The sequence below is a fragment of the Mytilus edulis genome, chromosome 9 (genome assembly GCF_963676685.1).
Source record: "Mytilus edulis chromosome 9, xbMytEdul2.2, whole genome shotgun sequence".
Classification (NCBI taxonomy): Eukaryota; Metazoa; Mollusca; class Bivalvia; order Mytilida; family Mytilidae; genus Mytilus; species Mytilus edulis.
In genome coordinates this window covers 8,620,137-8,642,273 of record NC_092352.1, presented here as the reverse complement: position 1 = coordinate 8,642,273, position 22,137 = coordinate 8,620,137, and the positions used below count along the sequence as shown (strand labels likewise).

General features: G+C 33.8%; 2 long non-coding RNA genes across 2 annotated transcripts; both read left to right on the top strand.

Annotated features, from left to right (window-relative positions):
- Positions 1-6,144: 6,144 nt before the first annotated feature.
- Positions 6,145-20,662, top strand: LOC139487589 (uncharacterized). Its single transcript, XR_011655839.1, has 3 exons — positions 6,145-6,235; positions 6,956-7,013; positions 20,296-20,662. It is a non-coding gene; the product is annotated as an uncharacterized lncRNA (long non-coding RNA).
- LOC139487588 (uncharacterized) lies at positions 10,058-14,224 on the top strand. Its single transcript, XR_011655838.1, has 2 exons — positions 10,058-11,441; positions 11,880-14,224. It is a non-coding gene; the product is annotated as an uncharacterized lncRNA (long non-coding RNA).
- Positions 20,663-22,137: the final 1,475 nt, after the last annotated feature.

Here is a 22,137-nt window from a genome sequence, read left to right as displayed (position 1 = left end):
CGTTACCTATTCGTTACCTATTCACTTATAATACGTTTGTTTTACGTTGCACCTTTTTGAACAGGATTTTCAATTGTGTTCATGTCTCTGGTGGTTACAATGTGTTCTTAGAGATGAAATGACCCTATTAGCGCATATGTATCCGTTCCAGCGCTCGGTTAATACCCTGTTACCTATTCGTTACCTATTCGTTACTTATTCGCATTAAATACGTTTGTGGTACGTTGCACCTTTTAGAAAAGGATTTTCAATTGTGTTCATGTCTCTGGTGGTAACAATGTGTAATTAGAGATGAAATGACCCTATTAGCGTGCATGTACCCGTTCCAGCGCTCGGTTAATACCCTGTTACCTATTCGTTACCTATTCGTTACCTATTCGTTACCTATTCATATTCACTTATAATACGTTTGTTGTACGTTGCACCTTTTAGAAAAGGATTTTCATTTGTGTGAATGTCTCTGGTGGTAACAATGTGTTCTTAGAGATGAAATGACCCTATTAGCGCGCATGTACCCGTTCCTGCGCTCAGTTAATATCCTGTTACCTATTCGTTACCTATTCGTTACCTAATCACTTATAATACGTTTGTTGTACGTTGCACCTTTTAGAAAAGGATTTTCAATTGTGTCCATGTCTCTGGTGGAAACAATGTGGTCTCAGAGATAAAATGACTCTATTAGCGTGCATGTACCCGTTCCAGCGCTCGGTTAATACCCTGTTACCTATTCGTTACCTATTCGTTACCTATTCACTTATTATACGTTTGTTTTACGTTGCACCTTTTAGAAAAGGATTTTCAATTGTGTTCATGTTTCTGGTGGTAACAATGTGTTCTTAGAGATGAAATGACCCTATTAACGCATATGTACCCGTTCCAGCGCTCGGTTAATACCCTGTTACCTATTCGTTACCTCTTCGTTACTTATTCGCATTAAATACGTTTGTTGTAGGTGCACCTTTTAGAAAAGGATTTTCACTTGTTTTCATGTCTCTGGTGGTAACAATGTGTAATTAGAGATGAAATGACCCTATTAGCGTGCATGTACCCGTTCCAGCGCTCGGTTAATACCCTGTTACCTATTCGTTACCTATTCACTTATAATACGCGTGGTATACGTTGCACCTTCAAATAAATCGATTATCGATTGCTTTCACGTCTCTGGTGGTAATTATGTGTTCTCTGATCGGAGTTGAAAAAAACCCTATTAGCGCATATGTACCCATTTCACCGCTCAGTGATACCCTGTTACTTATTCGTTCCTTATTCGCTTTTAAAACCTGTGTAATGCGTTGCACTTTAAAAAGAAATATTTTTGTGTCTTTGGTGGTAAATGTCGGTTCTAAGAGGTGAAATAACTTTAATCGAACATATGTACCCGTTTCAGCGCTCGACTGATACCCTGTTACTTATTCATTCCTTACTCGCTTGAAATACGCGTGCTATGCGTTGCACCTTGAAATAAGAAGTAACGAATAGGTAACAAGGTATTAGCTCTGGAACGGGTACATACGCGCTAAAAGGGTTATTTCATCTCTAAGAACACATTGTTACCACCAGAGACATGAACACAAATGAATTTTTTTTTCTAAAAGGTGCAACGTACAACAAACGTATTATAAGCGAATAAGTAACGAATAGGTAACGAATATGTAACATGGTATTAACCGAGCGCTGGAACGGGAACATGCGTGCTAATAGGGTCATTTCATCTCTAAGAACACATTGTTACCACCAGAGACATGAACACAATTAAAAAACAATTTATTTCAAGGTGCAACGTATAACCTGCGCATTAAAAGCTAATAAGTAACCGGGTATTATCCGAGCGCTGGAACGGGTACATACGCGCTAATAGGGGTATTTTATCTATAAGAACACATTATTACCACCAGAGACATGAAAACAATTGAAAATCCTTTTCTGAAAGGTGCAACGTACAACAAACGTATTATAAGTGAATAGGTAACGAATAGGTAACGAATAGGTAACAGGGTATTAACCGAGCGCTGGAACGGGTACATTCACGCTAATAGAGTCATTTTATCTCTAAGAAGATATTGTTACCACCAGAGACATGGACACAATTGAAAATCCTTTTCTAAAAGGTGCAACGTACAACAAACGTATTATAAATTAATAGGTAACGAATAGGTAACGAATAAGTAACAGGGTATTAACCGAGCGCTTGAACGAGTACATGCGCGTTAATAGGGTCATTTCATCTCTAAAAACACATTGTTACCACCGGAGACATGAACACAATTAAAAAACGATTTATTTCAAGGTGCAACGAATACCCTGTGCATTAAAAGCAAATGAGGAACGAATAAGTAACCGGGTATTATCCGAGCGTTGGAACGGGTATATACGCGCTAATAGGGGTATTTCATCTATAAGAACACATTATTACAACCAGGGATATGAACACAATTGAAAATCTTTTTCTAAAAGGTGCAAGGTACAACAAACGTATTAAAAGCGAATAAGTAACGAACAGGTAACGAATAGGTAACAGGGTATTAACCGAGCGCTGGAACGGGTACATGCGCGCTAATCGGGTCATTTAATCTCTAAGAACACATTGTTACCACCAGAGACATGGACACAATTGAAAATCCTTTTCTAAAAGGTGCAACGTACAACAAACGTATTATAAGTGAATAGGTAACGAATAGGTAACGAATAGGTAACAGGGTATTAACCGAGCGCTGGAACGGGTACACGCGCGCTAATATGGTCATTTCATCTCTAAGAAGACATTGTTACCACCAGAGACACGAACACAATTAAAAAACGATTTATTTCAAGGTGCAACGTATACCCCGCGCATTAAAAGCGAATAAGGAATGAATAAGTAACCGGGTATTATCCGAGCGCTGGAACGGGTAATATGCGCTAATAGGGTATTTCATCTAAAAGAACACATTATTACCACAAGAGATATGAACACAATTGAAAATCCGTTTCTTAAAGGTGCAACGTACAACAAACGTATTAAAAGCGAATAAGTAACGAATAGGTAACGAATAGGTAACAGGGTATTAACCGAGCGCTGGAACGGGTACATGCGCTCTAATAGGGTCATTTCGTCTCTAAGAACACATTGTTACCACCAGAGACATGAACACAATTAAAAAACGATTTATTTCAAGGTGCAACGTATACTTACCCCGCGCATTAAAAGCGAATAAGGAACGAATAAGTAACAGGGTATTATCCGAGCGCTGAAACGGGTACATACGCGCTAATAGGGATATTTCATCTATAAGAACACATTATTACCACCAGAGATATGAACACAATTGAAAATTCTTTTCTAAAAGGTGCAACGTACAAGAAACGTATTGAAAGCGAAGAAGTAACGAATATTTAACAGGGTATTATCCGAACGCTGGAACGGGTATATATGCGCTTATAGAGTTATATCACCTATAAGAACCCAAATCTACCACCAGAGACAACAAAACAATTGAAAATCATGTTTTAAAAGGTGCAACGTATGATACAAGTATTATAAGCGAATTATAAGCGAGTGATGGAACGAATTAAACAAGGTAATAGCATGCTCCGAAACGATGTACACCCTGCTAACATGTTTTACCCCACCACATTATGTTAGTATGTGCCTGTCCCTAGACAAGAGCCTGAAATTAAGTAGTTATCGTTTGTTTTTGTGTTACATATTTGTTTTCCGTTTATTTTTTTGTATATGAAATACGGCGGTTAGTTTTGTTGTTTGAATTGTTTGAAATTGTCATATCTGGGCCTTTTATAGGTGACTACACGGTTTTGGCTATGCTCATTGTTGAAGGCCGTACATTGACCTATAGTTGATAGTTTCTGTGTCATTTTGGTCTATTGTGGGTTGTTGTCTCATTGGCAATCATACCACATCTTTTTTTTATGCAAGCGCTAACACGGTGATTTCATTCCTTTGAACCAAGATCCATCTTCAAACATACGGACGTAAAGCAGTTAAAAGGTAGAACGTATAAAAATCAAATAAGGAACAAATGAGTATCGAACATAAAGTAAAAGGATCGGTTGAGCACAAACACATATAAATAGGTCATAAAAAGATCATTTTACCTCAACAAATTTAGAACTATTACCAGATATAAGAGTATAAACAACAAGAAGTAATTGTAACAGGATGCTGTTACGAAGTCTCCCAAACAAAGCTCCCATAACTCGCAATTCATATGGTCCCATGTTCATTTGATTTGATTTGTTGTCCCATACAAGAATATATATGGCTTACTGGTGGGGATCTCCACCATTTACAAGTATTCAGACAGGAGGGGGTGGTAGTGACCCCCAGGGACTTTACCTACATTTCATTTTATTTGTTTTATTGTCCCCTACAAGAATATATATGGTTTAGGGGTGGGGATGTTGACCGTTTACAAGTTTTCAAACAAGAGGGGTTGGACTGACTCCCTAGGGACTTTCCTTTTATTTCATTTCATTTGTTTTATTGTCCCCTACAAGAATATATATGGTTTAGGGCTGGGGATCTGGACCATTTACAAGATAATAGTACATTCTCAAATTGAACGGGGTGGGGGTGACCCCCAGGAACTTTTATTTAATTTCATTTGATTAGTTTTATTGTCCCATACAAGAATATATATGGTTTAGGGATGGGGATCTAGACCGTTTACAAGTTAAAAGCATATTCTCGAATTGAAGGGAGTAGGGATGACTCTCCAGGGACTCCCCTATATTTCATGTGATTTGTTTTATTGTCCTTTAATCATTTCTGAAGACTGCATGTATCTATCACTTACAGTTTTCAAGTTATATTCATTTGAAAATTTTAGAAAATAAAATCCCATAGGGTTCTATAGTAAACCCCTCCCTTCTTTCTGCCCCCAAAAATACCCCTTAATAGACCCCAATGCACAAATGAACGATTGATGGCTCACTTAAACATATTATTCTAACATTTTATGAAACCCTAAGTAAATCTGACAAGCAGTTTTGGAGAAATGCTGCGGACAAGTTCATTTTTAAAGTGGCGGAAGAAGAAGAGGAAGAAGAAGAATAATAAAAATAATAAGAACTGAGCAAAAACAATAAGTCTCCAAACTTTGTTTGGGAGACTTAAAATTAAAAAGGGGGAAGGATATTAAAAATCTAATAAGTAATGAATAAGGAATAGGGAATAAGTAACTAATAGGTAACGATAGGGAATAGGGAATAATTTAAGTAACGAATAGGTAACGAATAGGGAATAGGGAATAGGTAACGAATAGGGAATAGGTAACGAATAGGTAACGAATAGGTAACGAATAGGGAATAGGTAACGAATAGGGAATAGGGAATAGGTAACGAATAGGTAACGAATAGGGAATAGGTAACGAATAGGTAACGAATAGGGAATAGGGAATAGGTAACGAATAGGGAATAGGGAATAGGTAACCAACTAGACGTCCATCTTGGGTCGGTAGTCTACAGAAGGTCATTTGGACCAAAATTTCACGATTTTTTTCCGATTTTTGACTTCAAATGGACCCGAAACCGGAAGTAGTCGTTTCCTATGCGTATTTCAATAATAATAACGATCAGTAGTTATATGGCCGTGGGTTTAAAGTTGTATTATATTTTACACAAAAGACTAAAACGAACAACAATTACTACTAATTATTTGTTTCATATAATTTAAGATTTTATCTGATGTTTAGGATTTTACACAAGGGTAAATGAATACAACGTAACTGTTATTGACTTTATTATGCACCCGTCATGTCTACACACATTATTATGCATTTGAGAATTCTTTATTTGACACAATACCCGGATTATCGAATGATTGCCTTACAAAAGTGTAATTTTACCTTACAAAATTTCATGTATTTTAAATAAATTTAGCTAATTTAAACTTTCGTGTTTTCCTTCGTCAAATAAACCTCAAATTCAAAGGATATGTATATACAAAAAACAAGTCCGAACTCTAGATCAAGACGCATGTTGTTTTTTGAAAAGGTAAAAATCGGAAGCAAATATAATGAATTGCTATAACTGAGAAAAACTATGAGTGTTGAAGAATAGGAAAAGCAATTCAGAATATCAAATGTCGTTGTTAAAAACTATACACTGTGACCTATTATAAGAAAATCAATCTATATTTTATGTTTTAGATGAAGATGACAGACCAGGTACGGTGGCAAACAAGAAAGAGAGAATATACATGTGCTAAACAATCACATGTAGCTTCCGCTATTCTTTGGTAAGTATTAGATGGTTAGAATTTGGTGGAGTGAAAATCATACAAAAAGCAGGTGCAATACTGGATTCTAATTGATCGAATTTTTGAAAATTTTCTCCGACAAAATTAAAATTAAGTTCTTTGAAAACTTTTTTGAAATAATCATGATAGTAAGATTTGATTTTGAAAAGTTTCTTCAGTTTTTGATATTATAATGGCATTCAAGGCGGTTACAGTGCCTCTTGTATGTTCGTTTGAACGATTTTTATAAAGATTTAGAGTCTCTTACATTTATAAAAGACTTCAGGTTTATATAATAGATACTGTATTCAAAATTAAAGAACTACTTGAGTACATTCCATGACTTTCACCTTCTTTAAAAGTAAATAAAATGGGGGAAAAACACAAACATGTTGTGCTATATGTTAAAAGGCATTTTGAATGGTTCAACAAATGTATAATACAAAATAAAAAATAAAAAATGGGGTGTTTCCATGAACTCCAAAAAGGTTTTTAAGTGGCTGATGTCGTGTTGCTCATGCAGAAATGTTACAATCGAGAAAGACAGTACGACATCGATTGAGCTACGACAAATGTTAAACTACATATTCAAAGTCATCTGCGACACAGATGGTATCCGTCAACTCGTATTGAATTGAAGATTTTAAAATACATGCTATAGAATCAATATTATGTTGCTAAATGTTAATTGTTGGTTTTTTTTTGTTTGTTTTTTTTCAGAAATGAAGGATGGCGACCAAACATAACATTATGGAGACTAGAAAGGATGCAAAAGCGTGTACGTCTTTTGTCTTCATATATTTTTTTTATGTTTAATTGATTTATACAATTTTAAACCAAAATATTAAAAATTATTAAATACCTATTTCTTTTAAAAAAAGATCAACAAATATAAACATATTTAACAGAAATTTCTCTTTTCTTTTCTCGTTTGTTGGTGAAGTCTTTAACATTTAATAGCTTTTACTTGATCTTCAAAAAGAAATAATTACCTTTTTTTCAAAAGCAATTTTATAGAATTTGCAATTATAATAGCATCAATGATCATATTTACAAATGTTTTACAATTAAAGAAAAGTTTAAATCCCTAAATAATCAGCAGCTGCGGATAATGACAACAATTAAAATACTAAAAAGGAAACATGAGCATTATATTATGAAAACGAATCTTATTTGCTAAATGAAATATATGAATAACGAATCTTATTAGCTAAATAAAAGAATCGACCTAGATTGTCAAACTCTCTGTTGTTATGGAAAAAAAACTATACTTTTATTTCAACTAGTATTTACATTCCAACAATTTATTTAACATCATTATTCAACTAAAAGTTGGCACCGTTTCAGTTTGCCTATGATATCATGATCAGACTCATGATGGTGTAGTTGAAAGCAGTCATGTTCATACACACTCGTCTTGATCTAAGTTACATTTCCCACTGGGCTTTAAACACACATCAATTATCATCTTCAAAGATAAATCAAAACAAATGCTAGACGCGATCGATGACAAGTAAATTTAAGCATAATATTGTAGTGAACAATTCAACATGTATCTAACACAATGGAATTGAAAGATAACTATAACTTTTTGCTGTAAAACATACGATGGTATACATTTTCAGTATTTCCTAATCACGGGTGTCATTCGGTTTATCGAGAGAAATGATCGTGAAAGAATATCTAACGGCGGTCAAGTATTGAGAGACGATCGTGAAAGTTCTGGTAACGGATCGTGAAAGTTCTGATAACGGATCGTGAAAGACATTTAATCGAGAAGACATATGAAAGGTCAATACATATTCTAATTTAATTAATTACACAGACAAATTTACGACAAAATAAAACTGTCTGTCAAAATGGTTCAACATTATGATCAGTATTTGAGAATATCCAGTTTTAAAAGTACATAGTTATTACAAAACAACAAAAGGCAGATTGCTTCTCGACATTTCAATGACATAAAAAATGTAAACAAACATGATTTTTTCACAAATTCGACTAGAAAAACTACTTTAATACGAATAAGGGCATTCTATTTGAATTAATCAAATGGTTTCATAGTTATTTTGTATAAACATAATATTAAACTTGGTCAATAAAGAACTATTTACACAAAAATTTATTTTTCGGATCGTGAAAGATCACGTACCGCATTTTTGAAGATCGTGAAAAGGATCGTGAAAGATCTGATTCTACGAAGACGTTCAAATTATTCTTCAATTATATCATAATTAATATTTGTTATTGGTATTGAGAAAAGCTATATAGGTCAACATCCTCAATAGGTTTAAGCTTTTCAAAGTATTAATATTTTCAGAAAATGAAATGTAAAATAGTTGGATGATTGTAGGATGAAGCTTTTTATTGTCATGTAAAATACTCACTTATCACGAGTTATAGGATACCCACATTTTGTATATTGGATCCTATAAACTACATGTCCGTCAGACAGGATTCACCTGACCCCGAATTTTCCTTATTTCATGGATGAAGATTAATTTTTGTGGTCAAGTCCGTATCGCGGATTCGTTAAGCTTTTGGATAACTGTCTGTTGTTATGATTGTGAGGTGTACATTTTCGACTTCTGCAAGGTTTCAAATAACATCGAACTCATTATCATGCATCATTTGGCAGGCAATGTTCGTTTTATGTTGTCTAGCCTTTTGGATATATACCTGTATGCTATAGCGCCATGGTATTTCGTGTATGGTGTACATATCTGTCTGCATGTTTCATATATGACCATGATGACGTCAATTGCATTTGATATATTGAATGATAGTAAGATGTCTATGTCTGGCTTCGGGTTCATATACTTTTGACCTTATGTTTCGAATTAATTGGCCAAGCATAACTTTTACATTTGTCAGTTTCTAAGGCACTGTAAGGATCGGAACACATTTATTTGGTCTACGGGATATTTGTAGAGATCTGTATGTCAAGGTTCATCTGACCTTGCACTCTTTTTATGAACCATTGACAATCATGATTTAAAAAAAGATGTGGTATGATTGCCAAAGAGACAACTATCCACAAGAGACCAAAATAACACAGACATTAACAACTTTAGGTCAACGTACGGCCTTCAACAATGAGCAAAGCCCATACCGCATAGTCAGCTATAAAAGGCCCTGATATGACAATGTAAAACAATTCAAACGAGAAAACTAACGGCCTTATTTGCATAAAAAAAATGAACGAAAAACAAATATGTAACACATAAACAAACGACAACCACTGAATTACAGGCTCCTGACTTTGGACAGGCACATAGATAAATAATGTGGCGGGGTTAGACATGTTGGCGGGATCCCAACCCTTTCCCTAACCTGAGACAGTGGTATAACAGTACAACATACATTTGTGTAAGAACAAACTATAAAAATCAATTGAAAAGGCTTAACTCATCAGATGGACAAAAATACATTAAGCGCATTTGACATTTTTAGTAAAACCCTTGATATTATAGATGTTCCAAAAATTAACTATCATAAGTAAAGCAGACGAATCATTACAGAATTTGCGCTCTGGTATTCTATAGTCTGTAGTATATAGTTAAATAAATCCACTTCTGCGTTGTATATACAGAACTTAAGAAAGTACTGTTGCACAAAATGTTTGGTTATCGTTCAATCTCAAATTACTCATGAAAGATGCTGTTTTGCTGTAATTTTTTTGTTTGACGGATATCATTTGGGTTTAAACGTTGCATATCCATACTATTGGCTAAATAGTGTCGGTCTGTCTGAATTGCACCTGACCGATACTCAGAGCTGAATCTTTCAAACTTATTTAGAGACGTTTTAAGTTGTTGTTTTTAAAGGCAGTGCTTTAAGGCCTGACTTTCAAGTCATGAGGTTCATCTTTTCTTACTCAAATCTTTGCTGGGGGTCATTTTGCAAGAAATAGATCCGGAAATGTTTAAATTTCTCCTCTACTTTTAGTGGTATGAAATGGTTTTTGTTCCCTTCATTTACATTGGGAAATAAAGAAACGATCAGTGTGTATTGTTCGTTTTAAAAATCTGTTTATTAATGTGTCTTTTGCATTATAAGCAGTCAATCTGATTACAAACTATCATTATTAGAATTCCGTGTGGAAAGAGGTCCGTTCAATTTCGAGAACTATTTGCGATGTAAAGATATATTAAAATCATTTCACTCGTTGATATAACATGATATTACAATTAAAAGTCGACTGACCGTGAGTTATATTGCATTATATACAATTTAAAGTATTTCTGTACGTGAAGCCCTATGACGTTATAGTTATTTCGGTCTCATTTATGTAAAGTATGAAATTATCGTTCCTGAATAGGGTTCCACTAATTAAAGACAAGAAGCGTCAAAAAGTGATAAGTCGCGACAATAAAAATTAATATAGGGATAAGAAGCGACAATACAATTAATTTAGCGAGAAGAAGCGTCAAAAAGACTATATAGGGACTATACTTAAATAAAAAAAAACGTCATTACAACAACTTATTCCCAATAGACATTAAAAAAAAAACATGCATTATTTTTTATTATAGGGCTATTATAAAAAAAAATTGTATTACTGTACGTACATTGATAGATAAAAACATGTTTTTATTAAGAAGAAAGGGATTGTCTAGTTTTATTAGATATAAAAAAAAATATGTTTTATGCACACGCTAAAAATTGGCCATCAAAACAAAAAAAAACAATTTCCTTTTAAAGAATTTATTGAATCAAAACCATCCAATATCATTTCCTTTCTAACAGTGAAATTCTTCTTTTTCATAGGGACATATTTGATAGGTGTAGCTTCACCCTATCACAACAAATGAGAATAGCCTCGTGAGAGAATTACGATTCGCTTGTCCCTTGTTAGTTATTGTCGCTTCGTCACTAAATTAATCTTCTTGTCGCTGTTTGTCTCTAAAATTCTTCTTGTCTCTTATTAGTGAGACCATTCAGTTCCGTCCTTTACTTCCGGTTTTGCACTGCAAAACAACCACACACTATTAACGATGCCTAGTCCTTGTTTGTGTGTAACTGAGTGTCATTTAAGAGGAAGACATGCATTTCTAAATGACTTAATAAGAAGGAAAAGTTGGATCAACGCCATGGCTCAAACGTAGATTGTCACGTGCGATGCATTCGTAGAGCCCATATCAATCAGCTGTTGTTTGCAAGGCACATTTTACTGAAAACGACTACGTTCAGGAAACTATTCATGGTAAAACTTTATTTTCTTTAAGAAATATATACTGTTATTTATATAATCGCCATGCAAGTAAACCAAAGTATGTTTGCAACCGCAATTATCGTTTTAGAATAAAAAGGGGGTGAATTCAAGACGTCATAATTTTTGGGATTACGATTCAATATCATCGGTTTGACATTTTTTGTTTATTACTACAATTGTATGGTTTTCCTACAAGAGATATATTATACTGAAAATTATTTTGGCAGTAATTATGTTAATTTAGGTTGTAATGACAAGAATTCATGAGCTATGCCTCTGGCTTTCTTGAAAAATATCAATGACAATGTAAACAGGAAAAAACATTGACATGAATGATGCTCTCCACCTATGTTATAGTTATTTAGGTATGTGTGTTGCACAAGTCTTTCACAAGTTTCAAAAAAGCTAATGTTATAAAACTTTTTTCAGGGCACAAACCCACTTTAAAGAGACTTGTCTACTGCCATTCCCATCCTATTTTCATGCCGCGTGACCATTTGTAAGCAAGAGACTGAATGGTTTGCAAAATTAAAAATCAGGGCAGTGTCCCGCTAAACCAAAAGAACTAAACTGGATGAATATTGTAGGAGAAATCTAGGAAAAGTTTTGATTTGTGAAATTGGTTTTCCTGAACAGACATTCATCCTGCAGGAAAGATTTATAACTGTCTACCACCAACTGACGAGCTAATGTTGAGCTTCACAGATGGAATTACTCAAACACCATCAATGCCTATGTTTTCAGCACAGATTTCACAAATCATGACACAGCTGTGCATTTTTTATACCTGTTAAAAGTCGAAAAATAAATTTCATTTTTATATAAATAAACATATATTGTGTCATTTGAGAACTAACTTGTATTTTGCCAAAGGAAGCATGAATGAAAGTTTTGAAATTCATTTTGCTTTGATATATAGATTACAATTGTTCATGTTATTGTAATGCATATAAAAATAAGGAGATGTGGCACAATGTAAATATATGATATTCTGTGAGTTTATCAAACTAAAGGGAATAAGAAATGGGTGTAAGCAGTTACAGGTACTACTGTACAATCTCCAACAATGAGAAAAACTCATACTGTAAAGAGAATTTCATATTTAAGAATTGAATGCTTCTTTTTGTAAATTTATTGGGGTGTAAAAGCGTTGACCGAAGTACATTTTGTATGAAGCGCGGAAGCGCTTCATACTAAAAATGTGCGCACGGTCAACGCTTTTACAACCCTATAAAGTTACAAAAAGAAGCATTCAATACTTATAATTACATTCTTTAGCTATGATCATGAAAAAACGAATTTTATAAATTTTGTATATTATTCACCTGTGCACTTTATTGTGGGACCACGTGCTATCATGAATAAAAAGTTTTATTGAGTGATGCAATTGCTTACGGAATAACAAGTGATGTGCCGTTAGCCAATCAAAATAAAGTATTATAATGAAATATACATCTAATGTAATTATTTACAAGTAAGTTTTGTTTTTGCATTGAATAATTTTTTTCTATTGTCTTAAAAGCAAATATGGGAAGTGGTTAAAATGCTAATGAGACAGCTATTATGGCCACCAGGCCTTGAAGGCATAAAACTTTGCTCAGTGCTCGGAGCACAAAAATCGTGCTCAAAACATGAAATCCAGCAATTTAATTGGTTGATTTTTGAGTCTGAGTACAAAAATCATGCTCGAAAGTTTTATGACCGTGAGGCCAGATGTCATTGCTACCTTGATTAAAAACTCCTTTTTAGCTCACCTGACCTGACTCATCACTTGATTTCGTTGTCCTTAAACTTTAACCAAAAATCTTCTCTGAAACTACTGTGCCAAATTTAACCAAACTTAGCCAAAATCATCATTGCGGTATCTAATTTAAAAAATGTGTGGTTTGAACCGGTCAACCAACCAAGATGACCACCATGGCTAAAATAGAACATACGGGTAAAATGTAGATTTTGGCTTATAACTCTGAAACCAAAGCCTTTAGAGCAAATCTGACATAGGGTGAAATTGTCTCTTGAGTGAAGATCTATATCTGCCCAGGAATTTTCAGACAAATCTGACAACCCGTTGATGGATTGCTGCCCCCAAATTAGTAATTTGAAGGAAATTTTGCAGAGTTTGGTTATTATCTTAAATAGTATTATAGATAGAGATAAACTGTAAACAGCACTAATGTTCTGCAAAGTAAGATCTACAAATAAGTCAACATGACCAAAATTGTAAGTTGACCCCTTAAAGAGTTATTGTCCTTTATAGTCAATTTTTAACAATTTTCATAAATTTTTGTATTTTTTGTTAATTTTTAAAAAATATTTTCAATTGTAAATACTGGGCCATGTTTATTATAGATAGAGATAATTGTAGCACCAAGAATGTTCAGTAAAGAAAGATCTACAAACACATCCCCATCACCAAAAACACAATTTTGTCATTTTATATGTGTCCATTGTTTAATATGCACATAGACCGTCCAAGGTGAGCGACACAGGCTCTTGTGAGTCTCTAGGTCATTAATACCGGTAGATTACTTTATCATGTTTATACTGAAAAATAATTTTGCTTGGAGGGAGAATTTAAAAAAAGTTCTGTCTTCAAAAGAGTTGATATGTTACTATGTACATTTACCATTATGTTACTTGATGTTCTAGTAATACACACAGTACGGAGACTAGTCAATCTTTGAAAATTATTTTTCATAGGATAGGAGTAATTGAATATGTGTATATAATCAATAATTAAAAATAGTTTTATTTACATTAAAAAGGGAAAGTTCTTATGTCTTAAAAATGCATTTCATGGCGAGGTACAGAAAATATACTGTAAACAGTAGACTTTAGATATAGGTGAACTAGGTACAAGAGAACTCTAAATCTTAATTACTACAAACCACCTCTGTTCTATGGAAGATAATGATATAACTGGACTAGAAATACACACAATCTGTAATTGACTGCCTTTACAGCGCTTTCGCGCTTTGATTTAACTTTCGAGGTAAAGTGTTGAATAAAAAAAAAAACTTTAATGTTCATCCTTATCAAAATAGTTACAGGCTTCAACCAGTTGCAGGTTTATCAAATGGTAAAAGAAATACTGATTTCTGATTACTATTAATAAGTCGGGTCACGCATTATCTTTCACGATCAAAATAATGCGTTGCCTGATCTTTCACGATCAAGTTTGATGGATATTCAACAAATTCAAGGTTTTCATATACAAATTAATGCTTTTAAGAGAAGAACATACCTTAATTTTACTGTACTATCAGATACACCAAAGATTAAATTTCAAATATATCACGATAAACTGATATATGACCATTATAGGTACAAAAAGCGTGTTATTTGTAATTAATTCCATAGACATGCATTGCGCTTTTTGTGTTTTTTTCATAAAGTACTGCATATTTTCTCTATCTTATTTCACAGTTATGTTGAGGAAGTTAAACCATTTTGACAGACATATTTTTTTGTTAGGATTTGTTCCGCGTTTTGAAAATTAAGCGATTTTTTCAAAGATTCTGAACTAGAATGTACATAAAATGTCTTTCACGATCCGTTACCAGAACTTTCACGATCGTCTCTCAATACTTGACCCCCGTTAGATATTCTGTCACGATCATTTCTCTCGATAAACCGAATGACACCCGTGCTAATACATATCAGTTCAAATGTATGGAATTTTGCAAATATAATGGCACGTAGTGAAACCGTTCCAAAAGTCTGTGTAAGCTTCTTTTAGTAAAGGAATTTTGTTAAAGTACTGCAAGGTGCATTTTCATCCTTACAAAAAATATCAACCTTACTGTTTACTATCATTATATACACCCTTGCATTAAATAAATAATTGAAACTTACTCTTTTCACAGAAATGCTGGTACTCAAACTAAAACGTACAAAACGAACGAGATTTTTTCGAACGATTTATTGCGAAAATAATTTCTTTATCTACAAATCTCTGTTAACAATTTTGGATTATAAATTAACAAAAAAAAGCTATACAATAAACATACTTCAGTCAAAAAATAAAAGGACACATATATGTAAAATTAGGGAGAGTTTCTCATTGGCAATTATACCACATCTTCTTATTTTTTATGCACTACCTACGATAGTAAAGGGGCATTATGTTTTCTGGACTATGCATTCATTCGTTCGTCCATCCGTCCGTCTGTCCCGCTTCAGGCTAAATTTTTTGGTCAAGGTAGTTTTTGATGAAGTTGAAGTCCAATCAACTGGAAACTTAGTACATATGTTCCTCATGATATAATCTTTCTAATTGTAATGCCAAATTTAAGTTTTGACCCGAAATTCACGGTCCACTGAACATAGAAAATGATAGTGCAAAGTTCTGGTTCAAGGTAGTTTTTGATGAAGTTGGTGTCCAATCACCTTGAAACTTAGTACACATGTTCCGTATGATATGATATTTGTAATGTAAATGCCAAATTAAAGTTTTTACCCCAATTTCACAGTCCACTGGACATGGGAAATAATAGTGCGAGTGGGGCATCCGTGTACTATGGACACATTCTTGTTATATTTACTACAGTGTTTGTTACTCGGGCCCTGTGGATTCAGTTACGTTTTTTTTTGCCTGTGAGTTAGCAGTGTACATATAATATTTTATAATACCTCAGTTATCATTTTCTATATGAAATAAGTACACAATATTTTCACTATTTTTTTTCAAATTGCAAGCGTTGAACTATTGGACCGGTCAATAGCTTCCAACTATTAGACCTCGATGAAACTATGACCGCAAGCGTCAGAACATTTGTGGAATTTTTAACGCACCTACGGGATTGGAGTATTTTGAAAATACCGCGGCAGTAACGACGTCGCGTTTTACCGATGGTATCTAGGGTTGCCGTCGGTGCAAGACGTAGCTTTGGCATTTCCGAATATCTATAAAGTAAACGCTATGGTTGGGTTTCTGCTTTTTATATTACGTTTGTCACAGGGAAAATGGGACACCAATATATCGCCGACCTGGAAGAAGATTAAGTAACCATAAACCACAAAGACGTTAGGCGTGGTATTAAGTGCGGGCCAGTTTGTCGCTGGAAAAATGGGACACTAAACCAAGTTTACAATGTGTTCCAACAAATATGAACAATATGTATGACTGAAATATTCGCTTTATCCTGACATTTACTAATACTAGTATACCAAAATGTATGGAAAGCCAACGGGGTCAAAATTCTTAATTCGTAACTTGTCAATTTGTAACTTGTAACTGTGTGATTTGTCAATTTGTATATTGATGTTTTGTATTTTAATAACTTGCCGATTCGTTAAATGTCGATTTGTAAATTGGCTATTTGTTTATTGATGTTTTGTAACATGTCGATTCGTAAATTGTCTTGTATATTGATGTTTTGTAACATGTCGATTCGTAAATTGTCGATTTGTATATTGATTATTTGTAACATGTCGATTCGTAAATTGTCAATTTGTTTTTGATGTTTTGTAACTTGTCGATTCGTAAATTGTCGATTTGTATATTGATGTTTTGTAACTTGTCGATTCGTAAAATGTCGATTTGTATATTGATGTTTTGTAACATGTCGATTCGTAAATTGTCAATTTGTATATTGATGTTTTGTAACTTGTCGATTCGTTAAATGTCAATGTGTGAAATGTCATCGTTGTATTATGCTAACGATCATTATGAATGCGGCCTTCAAACCAAACCGAAATCTATATATTTGAAATACTAGAATAACTTTACTTTAATTGAAACATTTAAACATGACTAAAAGAATAAATAAAGTTACAAGTACCTGCAGCGGCTACTCTCGTCTTCCGCCCTTCCTGTATGTTATTTTGACCAGTGACTAACTCGAAAAGTGCTTATATTAGTATGTATATGGTTAATATTGCCGCGCTTTGAGTTAATGCATAACTCATGCCATTTGAATATAAATATATATCATTTAAATAAATATAAAGAATCGCATCAACTTTCTATTGTACTAACTTAGATATTCAGTATGTAAAGCCAAACATAGCGTACAAAGAAATAATTTGTTTCAAAATACGCAGCGCAAAACTATTTGTCGTCAATCGTCCAGAAATATGAAGATGAAATATGAATATGATATGATAAATAAAGCAACAGTAGTATACCGCTGTTCGAAATTCATAAATCGATTGAGAAAAAACAAATCTGGGTTACAAACTAAAACTGAGGGAAACACATCGAATACAAGAGAAGAACTACGACACAACAGAAACACAACATAAAAATGTAACACGCACAGAAACCATGGAAACGAACTATGAAATAACAATGGCCATTTTCCTGACTTGGTACAGGACATTTTAATAATAAAAAAAAAATGGGTTTGTGTCATGCCAAACCTACCGCTTTCATGGCAATGTTGAATATAACATTAAAATGACAACATTACATGATAGGACTACAATACAAATAAATGGAGAATTAATATTAACATAATATGCTTAATAATGAAACAAAATGGATAGATATATCCGGTGACACGTTAATTAATTTATCACCGCCATTTATTGTCTGTTGTCTTTTTCGATCGATATAATAAAACACTCACTGACTGGATATTTGTGGAATAGTAAGTTTATTTACCCCTCGGATACAATTATTGCCCTCGGCTACGACTCAGGACAATAGCTGCACCTCGGGGACAATAAACTTGCTATTCCACTCATACCCACATGGGCGGATCCAGCCATTTTAAAAAGGGGGTCCCAAACCCAGGATAAAAAGGGGGGTTCCAACCACATGTCCCCATTCAAATGCATTGATTGTCCCCAAAAAAGGGGGTTCCAACCCCTGAAACCCCCTTGTATCCGCCACTATACCCAGTCAATAAGTATACATCAAAAAAACGTTTTTTTTCTAAAGTGAACATTGATTGGTTAAATATTTCTCAGTCATGTCCTGTTTTTGAATTTGTTTGTTAGCTTTTTGGTCATGCATGTTTGTCTCTAATATTTAATTAACTGTGCATTTGTATTCAGATATCGCAGATCAAATTTATTCGTTCATTGTTTAATCATACGTTTTTTGATTGAGTTAAGTCTGCCAATTGATATTTTATCGTATGTTTTTCTTTGTTGTGATGTTATGCTATTGTTTCAGAAAAAGGGAGAAGGTTTGGATCCATTAAAACGTTTAATCCCGCTGCAAATGTTTGCACCTGTCCTAAGTCAGGAATCTGATGTACAGTAGTTGTCGTTTGTTTATGTAATATATACGTGTTTCTCGTTTCTCGTTTTGTTTATATAGATTAGACCGTTGGTTTTCCCGTTTGAATGGTTTTACACTAGTAATTTTGGGGCCCTTTATAGCTTGTTGTTCGGTGTGAGCTAAGGCTCCGTGTTGAAGGCCGTACTTTAACCTATAATGGTTTACTTTTTAAATTGTTATTTGTATGGAGAGTTGTCTCATTGGCACTCACACCACATCTTCCTATATCTATCAAGTCAGTGTTATTATACCGAAAGACCGGTGCTTTAGCCTTTGCGCCAATTGGCATTTCATTTGCGCCAAAAATATCTTTCATTTGCGCCACAAACAATATTTAATTTGTGCCACAAATAATATTTCATTTGCGCCAAAATAAAACCTTTTAATTGCGCCAATATTACAGGTAAATGCAGGTAAATAGTATACAACATATATTTTAAAAAAGACTTTTGATAGTAAAGTTTTTGTTTGCAAAATTAAATATATTCCTCAGAAATCAGTCGACATTAAACTACACAAGTAATGTTAAAACCTTAATCAAACACAGTTCTGTTATAAATAAACGTGATCATAACACCTAATATGAAACATGAAAGAAAACAGTTTATACTGGAGTTATTCTAAGCATGATACACTATTGTAAAGATATACGTCTACCCTGGCACCAAACTTGTAAGCGACGGCCCGGATGTAATCATGTCTGGAAAATTCCTCCTCTCAAGTGCATACCATATTGATAAAAAAGATAGTCCGTTTTTTCATGAACTGCAGTCCATTTCAGTTGTTATACTGGCTTTGCAAGGTTTTATTTATTTGGGGTACCAATAAACGACTTGGTCTCCATTTTTCAGAACGTATGATCTGATAATAAACTAAAAGTGTGGTCATCAAATATTACACACTTAATTCTCCTGTTTTATGTCTAAATTGAAAATGTCCATCTTGACACCTCGAACATGTGAACACTATATATAATTATAAACCTTGGTTACTCTCGGCTTCAGAAATGAGTGTGGCATTGAACTCACCCCATTATCCAGAGAAATACTGTAAAGACAAACCTTTTAGAGCAATGAATATTTAACGCTTCCGTTATTGCTTGCCTGAATTACCTGTAAAATGGCGCAAATGCAGTTTTTATTTTTTGGCGCAAATGAAATATAACCTTGTGGCGCAAATGAAAGATTGTAATTTTCAAAAATTGGCGCAAATGCAATGCGCCCCGAAAGACACATCAGACAAAAAATGTCGGGGCTTAATCAAGTATCGTAATGTAAGGTGCAGAAACACAATCCAATTGTTTTATGTTTACTTCATATGAATTCTGAATGGTAAGGCTTCGTTCTGCACTGATCGGACAACTCTAGATCATACAAGAGGTAAAACGCGACGTTGTTACTCCCGCGTCGTTCTCAAATTCAGCCAATCCCATTGCTGTTTCACGTTGACTCACATATAATATTTTGAATTCTTAGGCTACGTCCCGCACTAACGTCAATCCTTGATACAATAGGTAAAACCAGACGTCGTAACTCCCGCATCACAAGTCTACTGATCATCCTGCTTCCTATAAAAAAAATATAGACGAATATACATCTTTTTAATTCATTTTAGGTTGTTATCTATCTGTTAGGCCAGTTATTGAAACACCTGATGAAGGACCGACACGCAGTCCTGAAATCAAAGAAGCAGTAAATAGAATATTTAAAACCAACGGTGCTCACCTGCTTGCTTATTTAAAGAAAGCGTTTGAAGATGACTGTAAAATTAGAAATATCATTACAACTATTCAGTATGATAATGATGGAGACATGTTTTTTCATTGCACATTTTCTAACGACAGTGATCTACAGAAATTCCTCCTGTATGTTGATAATGGACAGTTAACAAAAATCTTCACAACTTTTGGCGAGTCTATAGGCATAGCTCATGACATGGGACTTGATAAAAAAGCAGATGTCACTTTATGTGTCAGTCCTGTTGGAAGGTATAAATATTTTTAACAAATAATATTAACAATTAAAATGTACAGCGGGACATAGAGAAAATGGACGAGAGTAGGGTTTTAATGTATTGCAATACATTAAAGCACATGTTGTGAATTAACCAACTGCACATGGAATCATATTAACGATGATTTAAGTCATTTGCCATGATACTATATATGCATCAAAATTACGATATATTCCATGCTAGCTTATACTGGTTTGTATTTGCATTGGGAAAAGGCAAAGGTTTTTTCTTAGAACATGTATATTTTTCTGTTGTTAACATTCTTTCCTATTTTAACTTATTTTTACTTATTAAATATATTCTTGTCCTTATCCATAGATATTCAAACGGTCCGTCATGATAAAGCCAATTGTGCTATTTTAATACATGCGATGAGAACGCCTTAGATGGCATTGTACATTAGGCGAAACGTATTCAATAGCGGATTAATCGCTAAATGGTCGTAGCTTTACCTTTCTCAAGAAAGTTTGTTTTTTTAAAGTCCTATACCATGATTGTCTTACAATATCAAAATATTGCTCATGTTATAACAGGAGATCTTAACATCGTTCAAGACCGAGAGTTAAAATCATTCCTCAGTAAAGGACCTCAATTATTAATTGGAATGAGTGTCGTAATATCATCCACGACTCACTCCATGCATACTTACTGTATGAAATGGATAAAACGGGAAAAAGCTGACAAAAAATCTTTGGACTCTTTTTTTTTTAATTCAGTAATGAAGATAGTTGATATACGTATTCAACATTTTAAAGAACATTTTACTATTAACAATAACCACAATAAACCTATTTCTCGTATCAAACATAAACTAAATGAACTAGCCAAGAAATTTGTTTTTGTCCCGGCCGATAAAGCTGCTAATAATATTATTATTGTTTGACGTAATTTTACATTGAGGTTCTGAAAAAAGAAATCACCAATTCACCAACATTCCAACTGACTCCATTTTCAGAAAACGACATCTGTAACAAACATAAACTTTTAGCTACCGCTTTACAAGCAGAGCCAAATACAATGAAAGTCTCAACTACATGTATGTATTGGCTTCCGAAGCTACACAAAACACCTTACAAATATAGATTTATTTCGTCTTCAAGCCATTGTTCCACTACTAAATTGTCTTTTCTTCTTACCAGCACACTTGGTACAATTAAAAACCTGATAATAAATTGTTCAAATAAGGCTTTCGAAAATAGTGGAATAAATTACTTTTGGAGTGTCGAGAACTCGTTGGAAGTACTTGATAAATTGCATGCTTATATTGGTGATTTTGAATCTGTTCAAAGTTTTGATTTTTCTACCCTGTATACCACATTGCCTCACATTCTCATTAAGAAAAAATTCACACACCTCAAAAGTCAGAATGTGAATATATATGTTCAAACTCTTTTAGGTCATTTTTAGTAGCAATAAACAAAAAAACTATGCCAATTGGACATG